We start from the raw sequence: 27,574 nt of genomic DNA, 5'->3' as shown, positions 1-27,574 counted from the left end.
GCCCCGGCACCCAGACAGAGGAGAGCGGTCCCGTAACAGAGAATCTGGCCTTATGTCAGCGCAGAATCTGTCTTTATGTCATAGCAGAGAATCAGGCTTCACGTCACCCACCACTGGAACAGGCCACTGTCACACATTTAGGCCCCGGCACCCAGACAGAGGAGAGAGGTCCTGTAACAGAGAATCTGGCCTTATGTCAGCACAGAATCTGTCTTCATGTCATAGCAGAGAATCAGGCATCACGTCACCCACCACTGGAACAGGCCACTGTCACATATTTAGGCCCAGGCACCCAGGCAGAGGAGAGAGGTCGCGTAACAGAGAATCTGGCTTCATGTCAGCACAGAATAAGTCTTCATGTCATAGCAGAGAATCAGGCATCACGTCACCCACCACTGGAACAGGCCACTGTCACACATTTAGGCCCAGGCACCCAGGCAGAGGAGAGAGGTCCCGTAACAGAGAATCTGGCCTTATGTCAGCGCAGAATCAGTCTTCATGTCATAGCAGAGAATCAGGCTTCACGTCACCCACCACTGGAACAGGCCACTGTCACACATTTAGGCCCAGGCACCCAGGCAGAGGAGAGAGGTCCCGTAACAGAGAATCTGGCCTTATGTCAGCACAGAATCTGTCTTCATGTCATAGCAGAGAATCAGGCATCACGTCACCCACCACTGGAACAGGCCACTGTCACACATTTAGGCCCAGGCACCCAGGCAGAGGAGAGAGGTCGCGTAACAGAGAATCTGGCTTCATGTCAGCACAGAATAAGTCTTCATGTCATAGCAGAGAATCAGGCATCACGTCACCCACCACTGGAACAGGCCACTGTCACACATTTAGGCCCAGGCACCCAGGCAGAGGAGAGAGGTCCCGTAACAGAGAATCTGGCTTCATGTCAGCGCAGAATCAGTCTTCATGTCATAGCAGAGAATCAGGCTTCACGTCACCCACCACTGGAACAGGCCACTGTCACATATTTAGGCCCAGGCACCCAGGCAGAGGAGAGAGGTCGCGTAACAGAGAATCTGGTTTCATGTCAGCAGTCAGCACAGAATAAGTCTTCATGTCATAGCAGAGAATCAGGCATCACGTCACCCACCACTGGAACAGGCCACTGTCACACATTTAGGCCCAGGCACCCAGGCAGAGGAGAGAGGTCCCGTAACAGAGAATCTGGCCTTATGTCAGCGCAGAATCAGTCTTCATGTCATAGCAGAGAATCAGGCTTCACGTCACCCACCACTGGAACAGGCCACTGTCACACATTTAGGCCCAGGCACCCAGGCAGAGGAGAGAGGTCCCGTAACAGAGAATCTGGCCTTATGTCAGCACAGAATCTGTCTTCATGTCATAGCAGAGAATCAGGCATCACGTCACCCACCACTGGAACAGGCCACTGTCACACATTTAGGCCCAGGCACCCAGGCAGAGGAGAGAGGTCCCGTAACAGAGAATCTGGCCTTATGTCAGCGCAGAATCAGTCTTCATGTCATAGCAGAGAATCAGGCTTCACGTCACCCACCACTGGAACAGGCCACTGTCACACATTTAGGCCCAGGCACCCAGGCAGAGGAGAGAGGTCCCGTAACAGAGAATCTGGCCTTATGTCAGCGCAGAATCAGTCTTCATGTCATAGCAGAGAATCAGGCTTCACGTCACCCACCACTGGAACAGGTCACTGTCACACATTTAGGCCCAGGCACCCAGACAGAGGAGAGCGGTCCCGTAACAGAGAATCTGGCCTTATGTCAGCGCAGAATCAGTCTTCATGTCATAGCAGAGAATCAGGCTTCACGTCACCCACCACTGGAACAGGCCACTGTCACACATTTAGGCCCAGGCACCCAGGCAGAGGAGAGAGGTCCCGTAACAGAGAATCTGGCCTTATGTCAGCGCAGAATCAGTCTTCATGTCATAGCAGAGAATCAGGCTTCACGTCACCCACCACTGGAACAGGCCACTGTCACATATTTAGGCCCAGGCACCCAGGCAGAGGAGAGAGGTCGCGTAACAGAGAATCTGGCTTCATGTCAGAACAGAATAAGTCTTCATGTCATAGCAGAGAATCAGGCATCACGTCACCCACCACTGGAACAGGCCACTGTCACACATTTAGGCCCCGGCACCCAGACAGAGGAGAGGTTCATTCAACTTTGGGTTGCCCCGCAATATAATGGTAAAATGAAATTAAAAATAGTATTGAATGAGGAAGTGCCCTGGAGTAGAATAATATATTGTTAAGGGGAGGTAGTTAATATCTAATCTGCACAATGGATGGACAGGTCCTGTGGGATCCATGCCTGGTTCATTTTTATGAACGTCAGCTTGTCCACATTGGCTGTAGACAGGCGGCTGCGTTTGTCTGTAATGACGCCCCCTGCCGTGCTGAATACACGTTCAGACAAAACGCTGGCCGCCGGGCAGGCCAGCACCTCCAAGGCATAAAAGGCTAGCTCTGGCCACGTGGACAATTTGGAGACCCAAAAGTTGAATGGGGCCGAACCATCAGTCAGTAGGTGGAGGGGTGTGCACAGGTACTGTTCCACCATGTTAGTGAAATGTTGCCTCCTGCTAACACGTTCCGTATCAGGTGGTGGTGCAGTTAGCTGTGGCGTGTTGACAAAACTTTTCCACATCTCTGCCATGCTAACCCTGCCCTCAGAGGAGCTGGGGCGTGACACAGCTGCATTGGCGACCTTTTGCTCCTCCTCTGCCTTCGCCTTGGGCTTTCACTGGTTCCCCTGTGACATTTCGGAATGCTCTCAGTAGCGCGTCTACCAACGTGCGCTTGTACTCGCGCATCTTCCTATCACGCTCCAGTGTAGGAAGTAAGGTGGGCACATTGTCTTTGTACCGGGGATCCAGCAGGGTGGCAACCCAGTAGTCCGCACACGTTAAAATGTGGGCAACTCTGCTGTCGTTGTGCAGGCACTGCAGCATGTAGTCGCTCATGTGTGCCAGGCTGCCCAGAGTTAAGGACAAGCTGTCCTCTGTGGGAGGCGTATCGTTATCGTCCTGTGTTTCCCCCCAGCCACGCACCAGTGATGGGCCCGAGCTGCTTTGGGTGCCACCCCGCTGTGAACATGCTTCATCCTCATCCTCCTCCACCTCCTCCTCATCCTCGTCCTCCTCGTCCTCCAGTAGTAGGCCCTGTCTGGCCACATTTGTACCTGGCCTCTGGTGTTGCAAAAAACCTCCCTCTGAGTCAATTCGAAGAGACTGGCCTGAAAGTGCTAAAAATGACCCATCTTCCTCCTCTTCCTCCTGGGCCATCTCCTCTTCCATCATCGCCCTAAGTGTTTTCTCAAGGAGACATAGAAGTGGTATTGTAACGCTGATAACGGCGTCATCGCCACTGGCCATGTTGGTGGAGTACTCGAAACAGCGCAACAGGGCACACAGGTCTCGCATGAAGGCCCAGTCATTGGTGGTGAAGTGTGTCTGATCCACAGTGCGACTGACCCGTGCGTGCTGCAGCTGAAACTCCACTATGGCCTGCTGCTGCTCGCACAGTCTGTCCAGCATATGCAAGGTGGAGTTCCACCTGGTGGGTACGTCGCATATGAGGCGGTGAGCGGGAAGGCGGAAGTTATGCTGTAGCGCAGACAGGCGAGCAGCGGCAGGGTGTGAACGCCGGAAGCGCGAACAGACGGCCCGCACTTTATGCAGCAGCTCTGACATGTCGGGGTAGTTGCGAATGAACTTCTGCACCACCAAATTCAGCACATGCGCCAGGCAAGGGATGTGCGTCAAACCGGCTTGTCCCAGAGCTGCAACGAGATTTCGCCCATTATCGCACACCACAAGGCCGGGCTTGAGGCTCACCGGCAGCAACCACTCGTCGGTCTGTTGTTCTATACCCCGCCACAACTCCTGTGCGGTGTGGGGCCTGTCCCCCAAACATATGAGTTTCAGAATGGCCTGCTGACGTTTACCCCGTGCTGTGCTGAAGTTGGTGGTGAAGATGTTTGGCTGACTGGATGAGCAGGTGGAAGAAGAGGAAGAGGAAGCTGAGTAGGAGGAGGAGGAGACAGGAGGCAAAGAATGTTGCCCTGCGATCCTTGGCGGCGGAAGGACGTGCGCCAAACAGCTCTCCGCCTGGGGCCCAGCCGCCACTACATTTACCCAGTGTGCAGTTAGGGAGATATAGCGTCCCTGGCCATGCTTACTGGTCCACGTATCTGTGGTTAGGTGGACCTTGCCACAGATGGCGTTGCGCAGTGCACACTTGATTTTATCGGACACTTGTTTGTGCAGGGAGCACACGGCTCTCCTGGAGAAGTAGTGGCGGCTGGGAACAACATACTGTGGGACAGCAAGTGACATGAGCTGTTTGAAGCTGTGTGTGTCCACCAGCCTAAATGACAGCATTTCATAGGCCAGTAGTTTAGAAATGCTGGCATTGAGGGCCAGGGATCGAGGGTGGCTAGGTGGGAATTTACGCTTTCTCTCAAATGTTTGTGAGATGGAGAGCTGAACGCTGCCGTGTGACATGGTTGAGATGCTTGGTGACGCAGGTGGTGGTGTTGGTGGTACATCCCATGTTTGCTGGGCGGCAGGTGCCAACGTTCCTCCAGAGGCAGAGGAAGAGACCGAGGCGGCGGCAGCAGCAGCAGCAGAAGAGGCCGAGGCGGCGGCAGCAGCAGAAGAGGCCGAGGCGGCAGCAGCAGAAGAGGCAGCAGGGGGAGCCTGAGTGACTTCCTTGTTTTTAAGGTGTTTACTCCACTGCAGTTCATGCTTTGCATGCAGGTGCCTGGTCATGCAGGTTGTGCTAAGGTTCAGAACGTTAATGCCTCGCTTCAGGCTCTGATGGCAAAGCGTGCAAACCACTCGGGTCTTGTCGTCAGCACATTGTTTGAAGAAGTGCCATGCCAGGGAACTCCTTGAAGCTGCCTTTGGGGTGCTCGGTCCCAGATGGCGGCGCTCAGTAGCAGGCGGAGTCTCTTGGCGGCGGGTGTTCTGATTTTGCCCACTGCTCCCTCTTTTGCTACGCTGTTGGCTCGGTCTCACCACTGCCTCTTCCTCCGAACTCTGAAAGTCAGTGGCACGACCTTCATTCCATGTGGGGTCTAGGACCTCATCGTCCCCTGCATCATCTTCCACCCAGTCTTGACCCCTGACCTCCTGTTCAGTCTGCACACTGCAGAAAGACGCAGCAGTTGGCACCTGTGTTTCGTCATCATCAGAGACGTGCTGAGGTGGTATTCCCATGTCCTCATCATCAGGAAACATAAGTGGTTGTGCGTTAGTGCATTCTATCTCTTCCACCCCTGGTGAAGAGCTAGGTGGATGCCCTTGGGAAACCCTGGCAGCAGAGTCTTCAAACAGCATAAGAGACTGCTGCATAACTTGAGGCTCAGACAGTTTCCCTGATATGCATGGGGGTGATGTGACACACTGATGGGCTTGGTTTTCATGCGCCATCTGTGCGCTTTCTGCAGAAGACTGGGTGGGAGATAATGTGAACGTGCTGGATGCACTGTCGGCCACCCAATTGACTAATGCCTGTATCTGCTCAGGCCTTACCATCCTTAGAACAGCATTGGGCCCCACCAAATATCCCTGTAAATTCTGGCGGCTACTGGGACCTGAGGTAGTTGGTACACTAGGACGTGTGGCTGTGGCAGAACGGCCACGTCCTCTCCCAGCACCAGAGGGTCCACTAACACCACCACGACCATGTCCACGTCCGCGTCCCTTATTAGATGTTTTCCTCATTGTTCCCGTTCACCACAATTTTGAGAATGGCAAATTTGGGAATAGTTTTTCAACCCATCTATCTGCACGGTAGCGTGTGTCTTAGGTTTTTCTGAATGACACTATCAGTACCTTCAATGTAAGATATCCTTTTTGGGATAGATTTCAAGTAGGCCTCAAATACCAGAAACTAGTTATTTTGAGAATGGCAAATTTGGGAATAGTTTTTCAACCCAGAAAAAAAAGTGTGCTTTTACGGTCGCTACAAATAACTTGACCAGCTAAAACAGTACAGATTTGCTTGAATAGAAATGTGAGACCTGTTTTTTTTTTGCACTGTGTGACAGGTTAAGGTTTAATCTCAGAATCAGACTTCTATCTGCACGGTAGCGTGTGTCTTAGGTTTTTCTGAATGACACTATCAGTACCTTCAATGTAAGATATCCTTTTTGGGATAGATTTCAAGTAGGCCTCAAATACCAGAAACTAGTTATTTTGAGAATGGCAAATTTGGGAATAGTTTTTCAACCCAGAAAAAAAAGTGTGCTTTTACGGTCGCTACAAATAACTTGACCAGCTAAAACAGTACAGATTTGCTTGAATAGAAATGTGAGACCTGTTTTTTTTTTGCACTGTGTGACAGGTTAAGGTTTAATCTCAGAATCAGACTTCTATCTGCACGGTAGCGTGTGTCTTAGGTTTTTCTGAATGACACTATCAGTACCTTCAATCTAAGATATCCTTTTTGGGATAGATTTCAAGTAGGCCTCAAATACCAGAAACTAGTTATTTTGAGAATGGCAAATTTGGGAATAGTTTTTCAACCCAGAAAAAAAAGTGTGCTTTTACGGTCACTACAAATAACTTGACCAGCTAAAACAGTACAGATTTGGTTGAATAGAAATGTCAGGTCTATTTTTTAGGCGCTGGGTGACAGGCTCAACTTGCCCCTGATGTAGTATATGGCCAAAAAATAACCACACTGTTGATGGTTAAATGCACTTGGGTGACACAGGCTCAGCCTGCACCAGATGTAGTATATGGCCAAAAAATAATCAGACTGTTGATGGTTAAATGCACTTCGGTGACACAGGCTCAGCCTGCAGCTGATGTAGTATATGGCCAAAAAATAACCAGACTGTTGATGGTTAAATGCACTTCGGTGACACAGGCTCAGCCTGCAGCTGATGTAGGAAATAGCACAAAATAACCACACTATTGATGGTTAAATACACTTGGTGATAGCTTGTGCTGGCGCACCACAAGTCACAAAATGGCCGCCGATCACCCCAGAAAAAAAAGTGATATAAAAACGCTCTGGGCAGCCTCAAAAAAGTGAGCAAGTCAATACTAGCACTTCAATGATCCACAGCTGCAGATCGATCACAGAATGAAGTCTTTTGGAGGAGTTAATCACTGCCTAATCTCGCCCTAACGTCGCAGCTGCAACCTCTCCCTATGCTTCAATCAGCAGAGTGACGTGCAGCGCAACGTGACCCAAGCTTATATAGAGGCTGGGTCACATGCTGCACTGGCCAATCACAGCCATGCCAATAGTAGGCAAGGCTGTGATGGCCTCTTGGGGCAAGTAGTATGACGCTTGTTGATTGGCTGCTTTGCAGCCTTTCAAAAAGCGCCAAGAAAGCGCCGAACACCGAATCCGAACACGGACTTTTATGAAAATGTTCGGGTTCGGGTCCGTGTCACGGACACCCCAAAATTCGGTACGAACCCGAACTATACAGTTCGGGTTCGCTCATCCCTAGCAGGAACTGCTGACACACTCCAGCCACATGAGGTCTAGCATTGTCTTGCATTAGGAGGAACCCAGGGCCAACCGCACCAGCATATGGTCTCACAAGGGGTCTGAGGATCTCATCTCGATACCTAATGGCAGTCAGGCTACCTCTGGCGAGCACATGGAGGGCTGTGCGGCCCTCCAAAGAAATGCCACCCCACACCATTACTGACCCAATGCCAAACCGGTCATGCTGGTGGATGGTGCAGGCAGCAGAACGTTCTCCACGGCGTCTCCAGACTCTGTCACGTCTGTCACATGTGCTCAGTGTGAACCTGCTTTCATCTGTGAAGAGCACAGGGCGGCAGTGGCGAATTTGCCAATCTTGGTGTTCTCTGGCAAATGCCAAACGTCCTGCACGGTGTTGGGCTGTAAGCACAGCCCCCACCTGTGGACGTCGGGCCCTCATATCACCCTCACGGAGTCTGTTTCTGACCGTTTGAGCAGACACATGCACATTTGTGGCCTGTGGAGGTCATTTTGCAGGGCTCTGGCAGTGCTCCTCCTGTTCCTCCTTGCACAAAGGCGGAGGTAGCGGTCCTGCTGCTGGGTTGTTGCCCTCCTACGGCCTCCTCCACGTCTCCTGATGTACTGGCCTTCCTCCTGGTAGCGCCTCCATGCTCTGGACACTATGCTGACAGACACAGCAAACCTTCTTGCCACAGCTCGCATTGATGTGCTATCTGGATAAGCTGCACTACCTGAGCCACTTGTGTGGGTTGTAGACTCCGTCTCATGCTACCACTAGAGTGAAAGCACCGCCAGCATTCAAAAGTGACCAAAACATCAGCCAGGAAGCATAGGAACTGAGAAGTGGTCTGTGGTTACCACCTGCAGAACCACTCCTTTATTGGGGGTGTCTTGCTAATTGCCTATAATTTCCACCTGTTGTCTATCCCATTTTCACAACAGCATGTGAAATTGATTGTCACTCAGTGTTGCTTCCTAAGTGGACAGTTTGATTTCACAGAAGTGTGATTGACTTGGAGTTACATTGTGTTGTTTAAGTGTTCCCTTTATTTTTTTGAGCAGTGTATTATATATTTTGCTTCTTTAATAAATATCTAATTGTATAGGTAATGATCACCAGCTGCATAGAGCTTATCTTTATCTCCCGTCATAATTTAAAAGTAGACAAGAAGGCATCTTCTCAGACTAGTACATTCATGAAAAGAATAACATTGAAGAGTATAAACCTTTGTGTGACCTTAATGTGGCCTACTCAAGACATACAAAATTGCAACTATAGTCGAGCATGGCTCTTATAGGCAATGAACATCCATCTTGACTAGAATAAATTGGATATCAATGCATTTACCTATGAAAAGGCACAACATTCCTCAACCTCTTAAGACAGTAATTGCCGTTGAGTTATTGGCAACTGTCTCATCATCATCCACCTCATGAAGCAGTAATTGCCGTTCCCCACCATCATCTTCTTGCGATTATGGATGCTCAAGAGTTTGGGAATCAGGGCACAAGATCTGTCCCTCTTCAAGCGTGCTTGGTGAAAGGGCCAAATCAAGGAATGCCACTGAAAAGAGCTCCTCGGAATATCCAAGTGTGGGATCACTTGTTTGCCTAGACTCTCCATGGTGGGAGGAAGGAGGATCAGGGTGAGGATTGGGTTGAGCAGACTCTTGGCTACTGAGACTGGACTGGATGGAAGACAGATTGGTGCTTAACCGACTGGAAGCATTATCTGCTGCAATCCAACGAACCACCTGTTGGCACTGGTCTGACTTTGAGAGTGGTGTCCTGTGCCGCCCTGCAAGCATGAATACAAAATATCTGCTATACATACAGTACATGAGGTAATGCAATGACAATGAGCTATCAAATACAAGAAACATATAATAAACTACAGTGAAATGTCACATAGATACTGTCCTTACCGACTATGCTTGTAACAGGCTGTAAAACAGATGATGAGCAGGAAAACAAGTGAGAGAGCGGATTCTCACACAGACATAAAATGGTGGTTGCTTCTAAACCAGCTCAAGACACAAAGAACCAGGAAGTACCCATTATGCACTGGGAATTAAGGCAAACGAAATACACAAACTCACCAGTAGATGGTGCTGTTACCACACAATATAATGCAGATTAAATACAACACAGGTAAATTGCAATGTCTAAACTGATAAACACACAGAAATAATTGGATTTGCATTTGAGGACAGAACACTCCCCGCTTGACGTCAACCGACTTCACTATTGTATTCGTTGGGTGAAAACAGTAGAACGAGTCCCCCTACTGGTCTGAGGAACAATTTGGTCTCTCCCTGTCTCTGTATTTTCAATTCTACTTTGCGTATAATTACATATTTACTTGGGAATGTCTTAGTAACAAGACCTAACAGCCACTAGTTTCTTCGTGACTGGCAGTCTTTCATTAGTACTACATCGCCAGCATGAAGGCTAGGCTTGCTGGTTTGCCACTTTCTCCTCGGTTACAGAGTGGGAATGTATTGCTTTTTCCACTTGTCCCAGAACAAGATTGAGAGACTCTGTACTTGTCTCCATCGATTCCTGTAAAGATCTTTTGGATTAAATTTTCTAGGTGGAGCACAAATTTCAGTCTTTTGTGTAAGCAGAGTGGGTGTGAGAACAGTTGGGTCATCAGGTCTATACAAAAAGGTAGGGCCTGTAAACCAAATCATATCCTTGAGACGGTCAGCAGCGACAGATCTAATTGCTTGGTCTGCAGGGTTGAGATGCGTAGGTACATATTTCCATTGTTCAGGAGAGGTAGACCTTCTGATCCTTAGCACTCTGTTGTTGACATAGACATAGAAGCATCTAGCTTCATTACAGATATATCCTAGTACTCCGCATCGGAGGTGAGTCACAGCCTAGGTCTAAATCTTTTAAGTCATCTGAATGGTCCTGAGAAGGAAAGGCTTTCATCAATTTCTGGCTATTAGAAGCGATCTTGTGTAGCCTCAGGTTAGACAGAGGGTTCTGGGTTCTTTTAAGAAGACTGATTGCAGTCTCATCTGAGGGCATTGATTTCAGACAGTCATCCACATAGAAGTCCTTCTCTACAAAGAGTCTGACATCCGCTCCGTACTTCTCTTCGACTTTCTGAGCCGCACGTCTCAATCCATAGATGGCAACTGCAGGAGAAGGACTATTACCGAAGATGTGTACCTTCATACGATACTCTGTAACATCTTTAGAGGGATCGTTGTCCTTGTACCATAGGAATCTCAAGAAATTTCTATGTTCCTTTTTAACAAGGAAGCAATGGAACATCTGTTTGATATCAGCCGTGAATGCAATGGAGTCTCTGCGAAAACGGAGAAGCGCTCCTATGAGCTTGTTATTTAGATCCGAGCCTGACAGCAAAACGTCGTTCAAGGATATGCCTTCATACTTGGCACTTGAGTCAAACACTGCTCTGATCTGACCTGGCTTCTTCAGGTGATACACCCTAAACATGGATAGGTACCAGCGCTCTTCCGAGTCTCGAAGTATGGGTGCTAGCTCTGCATGACCATTCCGGAATATCTTTTCCATGAAGGTAAAGAAGTGATCTCTCATCTCAGGTTTACATCGTAGGCTGTGCCTGAGAGAGACAAATCGTTTGAAAACTTGTTCTCTATTGTTGGGTAAGCGTTGTCTTTGAGGCTTAAAGGGTAGAGGTGCAACCCAGCTTTTTGTTTCGTCCTGCACCATTCCCTGTTCCATTATATCTAGGAACAGTCTATCTTCGAATGACATCGTCATACGATTGTCCTCTTTAGTCTTGCGGAAGACTGTGGATCCCAGGTGGTCTTGATTGCCATCCCAGATTAAGTCATCGTAGGTGGGACCTGCAAAGGTACCTGGTGATGAAGTGGTTTGAGGCAGTTCCTTGATGAAGAAGTAATTTTCGCATGGTTGGAGAAGAGATGGGCTTCCATTCTCAAGTGTACTGGTAAGCATGCTGTTGTTGTTGGTTTGTGTACACCTCCCAAACAGACTTCTCCTACAATGACCCATCCTAGGTCAAATCTCTGAGCGTATGGAGAAGTGAGGTCCATTGATTTGCTGTCTAACCTTGTGGACCTGTAGGATATCTCTCCTGAGGAGTAAGACTCTCTGAGCTTCAGGATCAAGGTTCGGGATCAGGTGTCTTATATGCTTCAGGTGAGGCTGATGCACTGCTACTTCTGGGATGGGTATCTCAGACCTGTTGTCAGGAATCTGGTTACATTCCAGTAAAGTCGGTATAGGCAGACGCACTTGACCATCGCTGGACTCAACTATGTAGCCGCTTGCCCTCCTTCCGTCTATTTCCACAGTACCAGAACAAGTTTTTAGAGAGTAGGGGGCACTGGGTCCTCTGATCTCGAAGCTATCAAAGAAGGCAGACTTTGCTAACGACTTGTCACTTTGATAGTCTAGAATTGCATACACTTTGATGGCTTTGCTTCGGTTGTCTGCTGGGTAAACTCTCACTAGGGAGATTTTAGAGCAGGATCTGCCTTCTCTGAGGTCTCTGTACATTTAGAAGTAACTGTCAAAGTGTCAGTATTTGTGTCCTTCAGCTCCCCGCTATGCTCTTGGGTTTTGGGTGAAGCCCACGATGGTGGCCCAGGGTGTAGAGCTGTGTTATGATCTGTGCTGTCACATTCGGCACACTTTGTACTAACCTTACAGTCCCTGGCGAAGTGCGAAGTTGAAGAGCAGCATTTAAAAAAGATGTTATTCTCCTTGAGGAAGGTCTTTCGGTCTTCCAATGACTTTTCCCTGAAGGTTCTGCACTTAAGTAGAGAATGAGGCTTCCTGTGTAAGGGACACTGTCTGCTCGGGTCCTTGGGTTTGTCCCCTCCTTGATAGGAGCTGAACTCTTTATGGGCTGAACCTGTGGAAGAAATGTTAATTTTGTGGACCTCCACCGTTGCCCTGCGAGGTTTACTGACTGAGATGGTGGCACCTAGTAGATAGCAGGACGGCACTACCTCTCCAGATTAGCGGTGCACGTGTCAGTGGAATGGCGTCCAATCAATCAATGTGATAAGAAGTCCGGCACTTCGCAAAGATTTCAACCAAGGATGCGATTTATTGGTCACATATTGTAGTTGCATAGTGACGCGTTTCAACACGTGTGCTTTCTTTTTTGACCGGTCTTCTTATCACATTGAGATGGTGGCACATGACATCATGAAATCAAAGCTAGGATCATTTCTGATTTTTGCTTGTTCAGAGACAAAATCTACAAACACATTAAATGGAGGAAATGGTACATTGTAAGTCTGTTTTTATACCGAGAACCATACATGACCCACTTCTCTTGCAGGTTGTATGGGAGCTTCTGAACTATGGGATTCACACCTCTCGCAGTGTCAAGGAATGTCAATCCCACCAGATCTCCTTCTGCCTTTGCTAAACTCAGCTCCATTAATAAGTCACTTAACTCCCTAAGCTTTGAATAGGCTTTGTTTGCTATTTTTGGAAAGTCCTCAATTCTCTTAAATAAGGCGCTTTCTATGACCTCTGCTGCGCAATAAACCTCATCAAGTCTAGCCCAGACCCTTTTTAGATCAACATCTGGATAATTTACATTGATGTCTCTAATCCTTTTAGCGTGCTCGGTAGACTCACTTCCCAGTAATTTTACCAGGAGATCCAATTCCTCACTACATCACAGACCTATGCCTCTGGTGGCATTTTGGAAGGAAGCTCGCCAAGCTCTATAGTTCTCAACACGGTCGCTGAACTTTACAAGTCCGTTGGTGACCAGCTCACGTCGAACAAGGAACCTGGCAAAGTCCATTGTGGCTTGTTTGGCGCTGGAACCGGCTGGTGTTGTGCTGTCAGAGTGAATGTGTGGTGCACGGCTATACCTGTTGGAAGTCTCTGGTTTAATCCAGTCCGTGTAATACCATTCTGAAGCGAAGGGCATCTCTCTTAGCAGGGGCGGATTTCTGATTCTCTGTCCTGGAGAGAAGTTGTTGTAGCCGGTTTCACTCTGATGTATATTCTCTAGTTTGTTGCAAGGAGACAGATAGTAGACTTTCTAATGATCCGAATAAGCATGTTGGCTTGGCTTATTAACAAATCGCTTTGTATGAAGCCGTGGATCTGGGTCGTTGTCTGACTTGGAATGTTGATAGATGTATTGTAAGGTACGCTGTTCTGGATCTTGGTATTCAAGTTCTGTCTGGACAATGCTGTGATGGCTCTTGGTTTCTAGATATTCTGTAAATTTTTATTTTTATAGAAGGAAAAATTGCTTTGTAAACAATTGGAGTTAATTCACTCCTAACAAAATAGATGTGATAAAATTATTGGACAAACCGTAACATAGTAATACAGTTAACAGGAGAGAAAGGGGAAGGGTAGAAAATAGAGGAGGGTGGGGGGTACAGGGGAAGGGGAGAGGGAAAAGGAGGTACCAGTCAAAATAATCATTTGTGAATAATTACATAAAATGATAACAAATAAAGCAAAATAATTTTTACATTTTAACCTGTCAACTTGACAAAAATTGAGAAACTTTCACTGGAGTCAAGTATTCCATCCAAGCACTCCATATAACCTTATATTTTTGTAAATTTTGCGCAACAGTCCATCTGAGTCTTTCAAAGTCCTGTATTCTCCGGATTTCGAGAAACCAATCTTTGACTGTCGGTGGGTCTTCTTGCAACCAGTTTCGTGGTATAAGTATCTTTGCAGTATTTAGGAAGTGTATACACAATTCTGATTTAATGTACACATGACCAATATCAAATATGTAAAACAGAATAAATTTTTCTGTGAATTTGGACTTTGTTTTAAAAACCTCATTAACTATTCTATTTATTGCTTCCCAAAAAGGGGTGATGCGTGAGCATCTAAACCAGATGTGTGTGTAATTGCCAGTGTCCCTTTTGCATCTCCAACAACAATCAGATATGTCCTGATTGATCCTATGCATTAGAGCCGGAGTTTTATACCAGCGAGTTGTTAATTTGTACTGCATTTCCTGATAAAGGTAGGATTTAGAGATAGTAAGGGGATTTTTTAAAATGTGTTCTGTTTCCGTATTATTGAATAGGGAATTAAGTTCTTTGTTCTAATTCTCTATATACGAGGGCAGACTATCTGTTTTGCTGACCACTTTGTAACATTTGGACACTAGGTGATCTCCTATTGTATTCTTGTGCAACAAGGAGGTCAAAAGGTTATCTTCACCAGGTTCAAGCTGCTCGTTAAAACAATTGGTCAGCAGCTTAGATAAAGTTGCATATTTTTTAGGGGAGATCGCCCTACGTCCAAATATGACATTCTTCTAGGGGGATAAGGGTGTTGTTTCTAAAGACATCTCCTATGGGGGTTTTCCCTAACTGTTTGTTCTCCTTTAAAGTTTTAACCAGCGTATGCCAAGTATAAAGGGATGAAACTGGCAACAGGGGTTTTTGTATCAAACTTGGAGATTAGTTTTAAGGATCTATTAATACTATGCCATTTTTTTAATGAGTGTTTAGTGATCATATTTTGGGTTGTACTAAGGTTTTTAAGATATTGAGGGGTATTCCACAACAAAGCAGAGAGGTTAACTTTGGAACAGTCTTGTTCTATATCTACCCAAATTTTGTTTGTTAGAAAGACACCCCATTCTAGTAATCTAGACAAAGTGGTTGCCTTGTAGTAGTTCTCAATGTCAGGTAAACCTGTTCCTCCATTCTTCCCATGTCTGGTCAGTGTGTTACATTTAATTCTATTATGTTTCCCTTGCCAGATAAATTTCGCTATAAGATTCTTAGCTTTTTTAAAGAAATCCCTGGGAATTTCTATGGGGAGGGTCTGGAAAAGAAAAAGGAATTTAGGTAGGATCCTCATTTTTATTAAATGGATTCTACCAAACCATGACAACCATAATGAATCCCATTCTTTTAACTGTATTTCGATAGATTTTAGAAGTGGGATAAAGTTACTTCTGTAAACATCTGCAAGATCAAGACAGACCTTGACCCCTAGATATCTAAAGAATTGTGGTGCTGGTTTTAAAGGGCTTAATCTTTTGACTTTATCCCATATTTTATTGTTTAGGGTAATGTTGAACAGTTCAGATTTGTCCAAATTAATCTTAAAGTCTGTGACCCTATTAAATGCCTCAAACTTCTTTAATTAGTTCTGGTAGGGAATCTAATGGGTTCGTTAAAGCAAATAATGTGTCATCTGCATAGGCCGCCATTTTATGCTCTTTGTTTTTAGTGCGAAGGCCTTTTATTTTAGAGTTGGATCTAATTTTTGCTAGGAAGGGTTCTAAGCAGAGTACAAAGAGAAGGGGAGATAATGGGCACCCCTGCCTGGTGCCATTAGTGATGTTGACAGGTTTGGAAAGAATCCCATTGACTCTGACGCAGGCTGAAGGGTGGGTATATAAGGACATTATTTTCTCAGTGAAATTTATTGGGAGGGCTAATTTGTTCAGGACTTTGTGTAGATAATCCCAATTGAGCCTATCGAAGGCTTTTTCTGCATCCGTTGTTATAAGTAGGAGGGAGGTATTCTTAATTTTGGCACTTTGGATCATATGGGAAACTCTAATGGTGTTGTCCTTAGTTTCTCTTCCAGGAATGAAACCCATTTGATCCTTATCTATCAAGTGTCCCATTAGTTTTTGCAATCTCATTGCCAATAATTTAGCAAAGAGTTTGAGGTCGTTATTAAGTAACGAGATCGGTCTATAATTAGCGCATTGAGTATCATCTTTGCCCTCTTTTGGAATGACAGAGATATGCGCAAGCATAGATTCGGACCTGAAAGGAGTAGCTAAGATTTTTTTTTATAATAACCAGAGGAAAATCCATCCGGTCTGGGCTCTGACCGTTTTTTAGAGAGTTGATGGAATGTTTGATCTCATCGAAGGAGAACGGGGCATTAAGTTTGTCAATTTGTTCTTTTGTAAGGGTAGGGAACTGTATATCTTTTAAGTAGTCTTTTATTAGATCTCTTGGTGTTAGACCCGTGTCCTTTTCCTTGCGAAGATTATAGAGTCTGCTGTAGAAGACCCTAAAAACCTCAGCTATTTTTTTTAATTAAAAAAATTCGGTATTTGTTTCTGATTTAATTTTGTGGATACCTGTCATGGCCCTCTCCTTACGTATGATCTTGGCAAGAGTCTTACTGCATTTGTTTGCGTAAAGATAATGTCTACATTTAGACATGAATAGGAACTTTTGGGAATGGATATTAAGTAGATCTTTAAGTTGTTGTCTTAATAATGTTAATTCCTCTTCCATTTTTTTTTCAAAGAGACGCTTTGTGAAGCATCTCCAGTTTCTTGATTTTCGCTAAGATTGTATCAATCTCTTTGTTTTTTGCTATTTTTTCTCTGGCTCCCATCTGAATCAGAAGACCTCTGAGGACTGCTTTATGCGTCTCCCATGTTAGTATATCACAACCGTGACCCCTAAGGTTCTCTTTAAAAAAGTTGTTTAGATGGGAGGTGAGAATGTTGACATTTTCCTTTTTGGCAAGTAGAATTTCATTAAGTTTCCAGGTCCCAGGTGTTTTAAAGCATGGACCAAATTGGAAGTTTGCTCGAAGGGGGGCATGATCCGATAATAATATTGGTTCACATTGTATTTTTGACCAATTAATAGGTAATCAATTCTTGAATAGGACTTGTGAACCCTAGAGAAGTATGAGAAGTCTCTGGCTGTCGGGTTTAGTGCCCTCCAGGCATCGACCAGTTGGTATTGATGAAACAGTTTTTTGATCATCCTAAGTCGGCGGAATGGAACTTTGGATTTGCCGTGGGATGTGTCCACATTAGGTTCCAAAGCAACATTAAAGTCACCTCCAACAATCAGAGTCCCATCCAAGAATGGATCTAGCTTATCGAAAATTAACTTGAAAAATGATGATTGTTTGGTATTTGGGGCATAAATATTGGCGAAGGTGAATAACTTCTCCCCTATCTTCCCTTTAATAAATATGAATCTGCCATCAGGATCAGATAGAATGTCAGTTTTAGTAAATTTTAGATGTTTGCTGAACACTACGGAAACACCTTTCCTTTTTTTGAGTGGGTGAGCAGGCATTAAACCATTGTGTGTAATAATGGTGTTTGGTTATAGGGGTGTAAGATCTCTTAAAGTCGGTCTCTTGTATGAAGAGTATGTCTATCTTTCTTTTATGAAATATTTTTAGGATTTGGCCTCTTTTGGACGGAATATTTAAGCCGTTAGCGTTAACACAGGTGAATTCTGTCATTATGCAAGTAGTAAAGGACAGTAGCTATGAGTCTTATTGACTGGTAAAAACTTGAACAGCTGTAAACTAACATTTTTCAGTACACCTCAATGTCAGAGTATGGTACCGAAAAAGAAAAGGAAACAAGTAGCGTCTGGTCTGCAGAGAAAACTGAAGAATTTTCTCCGCAGAGCAAAGTTTAAGGTACTAAAGTTCGCACCACTTGGGGGGGTGACTATAAATTAGTCAAGTGGTAGCAGGGTGTCAGTTATGTGTGTAAAAGAACAGAATAACGTATTCCTAATTCAAGGAATAGGCAAGTAAACTAAAGATTGGCAGTTTGAAATGCCAAGTAGGTGAGTGATCTCAGATCTAGTTTGCCAGAAACTAAGACCACTGATCAAACCAAGTCAACATAAGTAAACAATGTAACATTTAAACAGTTTGAGTCACATTCGGCATCATACACCCCATTTTCAGAATCAAACTAAAGCAAGTTAAGCAAAAAAAGGATATGGGGCTATCATCAGCCCGGTGTGAACCCTCTCACGTTCTTCCTAGGGGCCCTTGGTTGAGAAAGTTCGTATTCTTCATTTCTTCTTTGCTTGGGGGTGGTGATCTTCTCCCATCTATCCACTCTAGGTAGGTAAGGAAATACTTCTGGAGGGTTCCCCGAGGTCCAGTCAGGAATCTCAATTTGACCTATATTCAGCTTTGGGAGAACTGAAGAGAGTTCATCAAGTGACCTAATAGTAAAAGGTCTGCTCTTGTGGGTTACTAGGATCCCGAATGGATATAACCACCTATATTTAATGCCGTTTTCTCTGAGGGCTCTGGTAAAGGGCATAAGCTGTCTTCTTTTATCCAGCGTGAATTTTGAGACATCCTGATAGATTGAAATCTCTCCTCCTTCGTATTGTATACTACTAGCAAGGCAGGCTTTTTTCAAGATTTCTTCTTTGATGCAAAAGCTCAGAATGTAGCAAAGAATGTCTCTGGGGGCATCTTTAGGTGCGTTTTTGGGACGAAAGACCCTGTGGGCCCTCTCTATCCCCAGATCGTAGGTACTCTCCTTGCCAAGAAGCTCCAAGAAGATCTTTGTCAGGACTTCAGAGACGTTTTTATCTCACTCTTAGGTTGTTACGTCTGGACCTGTTTTCCAGGTCGTCAATATGTAAACGTAGTTCGTACATTTCTTTTTGTTGGGATTTGACTGTTTGTTCAAGATATGAGGCATGTTGGTTGATTTTTTATTAGATTCTTACAGCGTATTGACTTTTAAAGTGCTTGTAAGTTCTTTGAACATGTCCCTCATATTTTCTGCTGTAGGTAATGTTTTTATGTATCTTCTTAGATCATCCTGGTCATCCTGGTCTTGGGAGAAGGCCTCCTCTTCACTGTCGGACCCCAAGCCCATACCTTGGGGAGGAAGGAACTTTTTTTTCTTCACGTTCCCGCTTGCATGTTCGGGTTCTAATGGGACTGAGGTTAGAGGCTTATTAGAGTCAGAGGATTTTTTCGGTGTTTTAGAGGGTCTATTCTCCTCTGTAGATCCTCTTGGTTTCCCCATGTTCTTGTATTAGCAGTAATAGAGAGACGTTGCTGTAGATTAATGTAATATGTGTCCCATCTAAGAAAAGCTTCTGTGTTGAAGGAGATGTAAGGGACAGCTTTTTTCAAAACATGCTGTGCTTGTTCATGAGAGGGTATGGACTTGGTCAAGTCAATGGTCAGGCATCTCTATTATTTCTTCACATTATTACAGACAACAGCTGGGGTCTGTCTTGTTTAAGAAAACCAAGCAGAGGCAAGTAATGTAGATCTTGTGGCCGGTTAGAATGATCTGATGTTATCCTAACCCCCAGAATCAGCGATATTTGATGTGAGTGGGTGATTAACTTTTCACTAGCTTTGTTTGACTAGGTGCTAATGCTGTTATTATGAGCGCTTTGATGTTAGCGCTGCTGTACAGCGCTGAAGCTGGTCTATGTAAATAAGTGACACTGAGGCTCACATCCAGTGCTGCTGCAGATTCCCCAGTGTCAATTTTGTTATGCGCTTTTATGTTATGTGCTTGGCCACCTCTGCTCGCCTGTCAGCTCCGATACTAAGAGCGCTCAGGGAGTCACATTCAGCGAGTCACCTCTGCACTTACTTTGCGGTGCTGTGTTTCTAGCCAGCAGTGGGACCTCCGCAGTGATGTGGTGCTTATGCGATGCTTATGCGATCCAATGGTGTGTCACCGGAGCGGCAGCTTGTGATCACTGTTTGCAGCGGTGCGTCTCTCGCCGGCAGCAGGACACCCGCGGCGATGTGGTGTATCCAGAGAACCCACTGTGTGTCTCCGGAGCGGCAGCTTATGTTCACTGACCTTAGCTTGCTATCCGGTCAGCTTGGGGTGGGTGATAGTCGGGTGTTGAGCGCTCCGGGCGGGTATCTTTCCTCCACTATGCGCCGTGATATTCTTCAGGTCTTGTCCTCACAAACGGGGTGAAATTACCCTTACAATGAGGATCTCCGCCGGTAATAAGGCAGTCTGGGAGGACCGCTGGTGCTCCTAAGCCAGAACCGCCAGAAATCAACCTGTGTTTTAAGGCTAGGCGCCTAAACAGAGTCCCAGGCTTCACGGTGTGGTGTAGGCCGCAGCTTTAAATCACCTCAGAACCCCACAAAAGTAGTCTCTCTGGGTTCCAGGCAGTGTCCTGGACCAGAAACTGTATTTTTCAACAGAATCAGTCTATAATGTGCTGAATTAACTCCAGATTTCTCAAACTTCTTGCAGAGCTCCTCCAAGCTGCTACCTCTCAGCTCTGCAGCTAGCTCCGCCCCCCCTCTTGGCTTCTAGAAATTCTGATTCTGCTATGGCAGCTGCTGTCTCTTTATCTGCAGCGAGTTTTACTAGAGTTGCTTCAAGTTGTGCTTTCTCCAGCTTTATCTGTATTTCTTTTTCTGTTTAGCTGGATTTGGTCTTTGCAGCTTCTGCTTTTGCGTTGGCAATGGCGGCAGCTTCTCTGATCGATGTCCTGTTAGAGACCTTGTCTTGACTGAAGATGCTCGACTATTAGACATGTTGTAACTGTTAGGAGACTGCTGCAATATCCGTAAGTAGGCTCTGCGTGGATAATGGCGGGCTCCGTATAGTCGGATATTCGGTGCGACTGTTAGGAGACTGCTGTGATATCCGTATGCATGCTCTGCGTGGATAATGGCGGGCTCTGTCTAGTCTGATCTTCTGAGCTTGTTCTCACCAGTCATTTCACTATACTGTCCTCATACACATTAGCACGGTGTGTAATCTGACATGTAACTAAACCTTCTGTCTTGATAAGAAGAGAAAACTGTACTGCTTTAACCTTCTCTTTATTGATAGTAGACTGACAGGAAAGGTGAAACTACAGAATAAAGCAGTAGTGTTTCAGAACATAAATATCCATAGTACATGGCATGAATACAGAATATCTGCTATACATACAGTACATGAGGTAATGCAATGACAATGAGCTATCAAATACATAAAACATATAATAAACTACAGTGAAATGTCACATAGATACTGTCCTTACCGACTATGCTTGTAACAGGCTGTAAAACAGATGATGAGCAGGAAAACAAGTGAGAGAGTGGATTCTCACACAGACATAAAATGGTGGTTGCTTCTAAACCAGCTCAAGACACAAAGAACCAGGAAGTACCCATTATGCACTGGGAATTAAGGCAAACAAAATACACAAACGCACCAGTAGATGGTGCTGTTACCACACAATATAATGCAGATTAAATACAACACAGGTAAAATGCAATGTCTAAACTGATAAACACACAGAAATAATTGGATTTGCATTTGAGGACAGAACACTCCCCGCTTGACGTCAGCCGACTTCACTATTGTATTCGTTGGGTGAAAACAGTAGAACGAGTTCCCCTACTGGTCTGAGGAACAATTTGGTCTCTCCCTGCATTGGATTCGCATCTGAGGACAGAACAACCAGATTAAAGACATGTGCCATGCAGGGCGCATGGCTCAGCCATCCTTGATGCAGCACTGACACAATGTTATTCCGATTATCGGTGACCATGGTTCCGATCTTCAGTTGGTGAGGAGATAGCCAGGATTCGTTTCCTCTTGAAAGACGCAGAGCAGTTCCTCCCCAGCGTGACTCTGTTCACCCAGACAAACCATGTGCAGAACAGCATGCCACCGCCGTGCTCTGTATGGTGGAGGAGCACCCCCTAAATTGTGCCTGTGTGAGATGAGGAAACAGCTCTCATTGTGGGAACATTGTATTTGTTTAAATGAAGTTAAATGATTTGGACTGACATTCTGCTGTTTGGCCACAAGAGGCAGCTGTTTTCTTAGCATAGCTAAAATGGATTGCATTTCTGGATTTATGTGATGATGAGAACTCTCAGGGGGTGGGGTTACAGAGCCTGGAGAGGAAGTGAAGGATCCTCTATCTTAGAAAAGAGATGAGACAGACACTGAGGACCTGTGTGAGGAGAGAATCCATTGACATCTAGGTGTGGGAGCATCCTTCAGTGACCAGAGCTGCAGCCAAATGATGCTAATCATGTCCAAGACCCTGATTTGTGTGCTCTGGCAGAGAATTATTTCTATTGGTGGGATTTTGGGGAGCACCCTGGCTTAGCAGAATTATTTTTGGGGGACATTATCTTTATACTATTAGTGTCTGGGTGCAGTTATTTTTTAGAGCACTGTGTGCCAATAATTGTTGAAGGGGGCACTATCTGTGTGGTAGTAGTATTTCCAGGGGGACTGTTTCTGCAGTATAGTATCGGGGGTGGCAGAAAAGGGTGTTCAGAAGATGTGAAGATGATGGAACTGTAGGAAACTAATGTCTGTTTGTCAATCTCTGCAGAGACGGGAGTTGGCTAAAAAATCATCATTGCGGTCTGGTCTGAATGGAGAAGATAAAGAAAGAGAGCGTCTACAACAAAGGTGACATACCTGGATGTAAGAGGTATGTGGCACTATGTAGGAGAGGAGATGCTCCGGCTCCGCCCCCTGCCATTTGCAGAAGGAGGATTTAGAGCTGGATGAGGACGACCAAAGGGGGCAGCAGGCCACGGGCGGGTGGCAGATGATGGGGGGAAAGGATCTGGGGAGGGATGAGAGCGGGAGGGAGGAGAGGACACACCCTCCCCTCTCCATATGATGTGTAGAGACAGGCCTCATCAATAGAATTTCAGCTGTACAGTGTTTGTTGGGAGTGGCCTATTTTATGTAGATGGGGCTTTTAATACTGTGCGGGGCAAAAAAAAATCGCGCCGCGTTTTTCCATTCCTACAGGTCTTTCAGAAATGGCAAGGCAAATGAATCAGCAGCACATCCTTGACCATAATTACATCTCCACACGTTGGCTCTGCCGTGAGCTGTAGCAGGCACTGACAGGCTCAAGGACTGGCCCACCTTCTGCTCAACATACAGTACAGACCAAAAGTTTGGACACACCTTCTCATTCAAAGAGTTTTCTTTATTTTCATGACTATGAAAATTGTAGATTCACACTGAAGGCATCAAAACTATGAATTAACACATGTGGAATTATATACATAACAAACAAGTGTGAAACAACTGAAAATATGTTATATTCTAGGTTCTTCAAAGTAGCCACCTTTTGCTTTGATTACTGCTTTGCACACTCTTGGCATTCTCTTGATGAGCTTTAAGAGGTAGTCCCCTGAAATGGTTTTCACTTCACATGTGTGCCCTGTCAGGTTTAATAAGTGGGATTTCTTGCTTTATAAATGGGGTTGGGACCATCAGTTGCGTTGAGGAGAAGTCAGGTGGATAAACAGCTGATAGTCCTACTGAATAGACTGTTAGAATTTGTATTATGGCAAGAAAAAAGCAGCTAAGTAAAGAAAAACGAAAGGCCATCATTACTTTAAGAAATGAAGGTCAGTCAGTCAGCCGAAAAATTGGGAAAACTTTGAAAGTAAGGGCTAGCTATTTGACCATGAAGGAGAGTGATGGGGTGCTGCACCAGATGACCTGGCCTCCACAGTCACCGGACCTGAACCCAATCAAGATGGTTTGGGGTGAGCTGGACCGCAGAGTGAAGGCAAAAGGGCCAACAAGTGCTAAGCATCTCTGGGAACTCCTTCAAGACTGTTGGAAGACCATTTCAGGGGACTACCTCTTGAAGCTCATCAAGAGAATGCCAAGAGTGTGCAAAGCAGTAATCAAAGCAAAAGGTGGCTACTTTGAAGAACCTAGAATATGACATATTTTCAGTTGTTTCACACTTGTTTGTTATGTATATAATTCCACATGTGTTAATTCATAGTTTTGATGCCTTTATAGTCATGAAAATAAAGAAAACTCTTTGAATGAGAAGGTGTGTCCAAACTTTTGGTCTGTATTGTATGTGTACAGGGCTAGTACAGCCTTTCTGGAGAAGTAATGACGTCTTTGGACTCTCCACCTTGGCTAGGCACAAGCCATCACTTCTGTGAAAGGTACAGAGTCCACCACATGGAAAGAGAGGGACTGTAGAACCAACAACATGGCCAGGAGCATATTCAGCTTCTGCACCATTGGATGAGTGCACGGATAATATTGTTTTTCGCAATCGCTTCAGTGATCGATTAGTGGTGAAATGAGTGACGAGGAGAAGTAGGAGGAGCTTCAGGACCAGTAGATGATGGGAAGGAAACACAGCTCCCTTCTGCTGAGGTGGTGGAGCCTTGACTGCTGGAGAAGGGGTGCAGGCCATTGGGAGATGCAGTGGTTGCTGCGTCAGGCTGTATAACAACATTAGCAATACTAAAGGAAGGGGAGCAGTGACATGTTAAAACTTAACTTTTAATATGTATAAATTCTCCCTAGAGAGTAAAAAAAACCCTTACAAACAAGAAAGAACACTTATGTGTAGGACCTAAATTGGTGTGATACCAATGTATGGCAATACACCAGGCTAGGCGCATACCACCCTAGGCCCGAGTGCACAATTTGCCTAGGCACAAGGAGGACCTGGGAATTAAGTCCCAATATTCCTGTTCCAAGGTAGGAATACTGGAACTCTGGGGACACTAAAAAAACACGGAATGGTCTTACCGGTTTTGTTGAGACCTCACTTGTTCACAACGTGTGGAGTGTTGGTGAAGGAGGTGGTCACACAAGGAGAACTTGTCAATACCGGATGTCCAGTCAGTAATCGAGGTGTCCGAAACTTCAGTAAGACATAGAAGTCCACGTACTCAAAGAGAAATAAACTTACCCTAGTAAGGCCCTACTTGACCTATTCAGCCCTGGTGACCTAACACGGGGTCCGTGCCCCGCAAGGGGTGGCCCTGTCCGGAACCTTACCCTGATAAGGAGTCCCTATGAAGCACTATACAGGGTGACCATAGACTGGACTAATAGTACTAACAGATGCATTTTGGATGCTTTTTGTGACTTTATAACTCCATTTATAGAACATAAAATAACCCCACTGGTCTCTCCTTTGCTGCTATTGAGAAGGTGGAAAGAGACTGGAGAGGAGGCGACCATATCAGAAAGATGTCACGTATAGAATCTAAATATATCTTTGAATTTAACTCCATCATTCCAGTGGGCCTGAATTCCGAATTGGAGATTTTTGGCTTCCTCTAAATAGGGTGTGAGGCCCCTGGTCGATGTGGAGTCGCAGTCCGGCTGTCTACCAGCACTGTGACCCCCCCTCGGCCGCGGGCCTCCATCCATTTTCTACTTTTCTACTTTCAAACAGACTCACATTTCTACTCTCAAACAGACTCACATCACTATAGACCAGGGATGCCCAACCTGCGGCCCTCCAGCTGTTGCCAAACTACAATTCCCAGCATGCCTGGACAGCCTACAGCTATTAGGGCATGCTGGGAGTTGTAGTTTTGCAACAGCTGGAGGGCCGCAGGTTGAGCATGCCTGCTATAGACTAAGACTACCTACTTCAAAGAAGATCATAATCATCACACAGCAGATAACCAATCATAGTAATAACATCTAATTCATCTAAAATTATCAACACAGACCTTTTATCAGTATAGGACTACTAGTTCCATCCAGCTAGACCCAATACGAAAAAAATCATATAACACATAAATCAATTATATTATTCCTGACACATCACCATTTACCATTATGAGAGTTACACTCACCTAAAGAATTATTAGGAACACTATACTAATACGGTGTTGGATCCCCTTTTGCCTTCAGAACTGCCTTAATTCTATGTGGCATTGATTCAACAAGGTGCTGATAGCATTCTTTAGAAATGTTGGCCCATATTGATAGGATAGCATCTTGCAGTTGATGGAGATTTGAGGGATGCACATCCAGGGCACGAAGCTCCCGTTCCACCACATCCCAAAGATGCTCTATTGGGTTGAGATCTGGTGACCGTGGGGGCCATTTTAGTACAGTGAACTCATTGTCATGTTCAAGAAACCAATTTGAAATGATTCGAGCTTTGTGACATGGTGCATTATCCTGCTGGAAGTAGCCATCAGAGGATGGATACATGTTCTCATTCTGTTTACGCCAAATTCAGACTCTACCATTTGAATGTCTCAACAGAAATCGAGACTCATCAGTCCAGGCATCATTTTTCCAGTCTTCAACAGTCCAATTTTGGTTAGCTCGTGCAAATTGTAGCCTCTTTTTCCTATTTGTAGTGGAGATGAATGGTACCCGGTGGGGTCTTCTGCGGTTGTAGCCAATCCGCCTCAAGGTTGTGCGTGTTGTGGCTTCACAAATGCTTTGCTGCATACCTCGGTTGTAACGAGTGCTTATTTCAGTCAACGTTGCTCTTCTATCAGCTTGAATCAATCGGCCCATTCTCCTCTGACGTCTAGCATCCACAAGGCATTTTTGCCAACAGGACTGCCGCATACTGGATGTTTTTCCCTTTTCACACCATTCTTTGTAAACCCTAGAAATGGTTGTGCATGAAAATCCCAGTAACTGAGCAGATTGTGAAATACTCAGACCGGCCCGTCTGGCACCAACAACCATGCCACGCTCAAAATTGCTTAAATCACCTTTCTTTCCCATTCTGACATTCAGTTTGGAGTTCAGGAGATTATCTTGACCAGGACCACACCCCTAAATGCATTGAAGCAACTGCCATGTGATTGGTTGACTAGATAATTCCATTAATGAGAAATAGAACAGGTGTTCCTAATAATTCTTTAGGTGAGTGTATATACCGTATATATTTTTAGATATAAATACTGCCAACACTTTATTCTCCTACCGTATCTTTTATTGTCCTTTTATTCCTGATTCACCTATAATATTACATATTATCCTTCATTTTTATTATCTTTTATCCTATTTCATTTTTTGTATTTTTTGTATTTTTATTACTGTCATTATAATCACCAACATCTATAGTGGAACTTAATTGTTTATTTATAACACCATTCATGACCTTTTTTATGTTCTTAAACAACTTTTATTGGATAATTGCATGACTAGATAATTACATGCAACTAGAAGGTATTTAAAGCCCAAAGTAAGAGTATGCAGGTACCACTGATGAAGGGGAAGGACACTCCCCGAAACACGTTTGGTACCGTCCTAAGAACCCTGGATATCCTGGATTAGCACCGGTTGATCTCACACAAGGATTCAGTTACAGGAGATCTCGATCTTTGGATAACGAACAGACCATTACTACACCGCCAATTGCTCACACCCCCCTGCTGATGCGGACATCAACACATCCTGTGACGTCACCGCCACGTGGGACGCCGGGCAGAGGAGCCGCGCACGCTACCCACGAGCCGCCTAGGAGCCGCTTAGGAGCCGCTGCCACACGCCGAACACAGGACCATTGTCGACAGACTGCGGGGGAATCAAAGGTATCAAGGGTATTAGGGCACTACACCGGTTCAGTGTGGAACGCCATCATT

At 45.3% G+C, this 27,574-nt stretch overlaps 1 protein-coding gene across 1 annotated transcript in view; it reads right to left on the bottom strand.

Moving 5' to 3' along the window:
* LOC120993757 (NADH-cytochrome b5 reductase 1) overlaps nt 1-27,574 on the bottom strand; it is a 372,914-nt gene that overhangs the window by 193,900 nt on the left and 151,440 nt on the right. The gene's annotated exons all lie outside the window — the stretch shown is intronic.

The sequence above is a fragment of the Bufo bufo genome, chromosome 3 (genome assembly GCF_905171765.1).
Source record: "Bufo bufo chromosome 3, aBufBuf1.1, whole genome shotgun sequence".
NCBI lineage: Eukaryota > Metazoa > Chordata > Amphibia > Anura > Bufonidae > Bufo > Bufo bufo.
This window is presented reverse-complemented; position numbering and strand designations above follow the sequence as displayed.